We start from the raw sequence: 976 nt of genomic DNA, 5'->3' as shown, positions 1-976 counted from the left end.
GTGTGTGTGTGTGTGTGTGTGTGTGTGTGTGTGTGTGTGTGTGTGTGTGTGTGTGTGTGCTTGTGCTACACAAATGTGGGACATTAAAATATTCGATTGGTTCAAAGTTGCTCTTTGGTTCTACAAGAAACCGCATTATCGGTTCTTAGCGGTTCGGTAAAAAAGAGACCGATAGAATAAGTACCAGGCTTCAAAACACAGCAATAACTATTGGGTCTAATTCGTTTGATTAAAGATCTTCGAGTCGGTACCCCAGTATGGCCGCAGTCTAATGAAACAAGTAAAAGATAAACGATAAAAAATTTCCTCTTAGACTATTTATTTATTTCTTCCTTTCCTTCTTTCTTTTTTCTTTTCTTTCTTTTTTCATTCTTTATTTCCTTCTTTATTTTTCTTTCCTTTCTTGCATTCTTTCCTTATTTCCTTCTTTTTTTCTTTTCTTTCCTCTTTTCCTTCATTCTCTCTTTCTTTCATTCTTTCTTCCTGTCTTTCTTTCTTGCATTATACCTTATCGTCTGCTGCTATACCTTATCGTCTGCTGCTATACCTTATCGTTTGCTGCTATACCTTATCGTCTGCTGCTATACCTTATCGTCTGCTGCTATACCTTACCGTCTGTCATGAAGGAAAGCTTTTTTTTTTATCAGAAATTCAAAGAGAAATTTACCTCAAAACTGGTCTATGCGACTTTTAGAATTCTCAGAAGCATTAAGTTAGTGTGTGTGGAGACGAAAGAATTTCTTTTGGTTAGGTGACATTGACGGGGGAGAACGAGGCCGAAGGGGCAGACGGAGAAAAGAAAGAAGAAAAAGAGAACAGAGAAAGAATATCATTGAAAACGGAAAACAGCTTTAAGAAATCTCTCATCCCTCTATACCACCCACCATTCTCTCTCTCTCTCTTTCCCTCTCTCTCTCAATCTCTCTCTCTCTCTCTCTCTCTCTATCAATCTCTTTCACTTTCTGTCTTTTTCTCC

The sequence above is a fragment of the Octopus bimaculoides genome, chromosome 6 (assembly GCF_001194135.2).
Source record: "Octopus bimaculoides isolate UCB-OBI-ISO-001 chromosome 6, ASM119413v2, whole genome shotgun sequence".
Taxonomy (NCBI): Eukaryota; Metazoa; Mollusca; class Cephalopoda; order Octopoda; family Octopodidae; genus Octopus; species Octopus bimaculoides.
Note: the sequence above shows the minus strand (reverse complement) of the source record.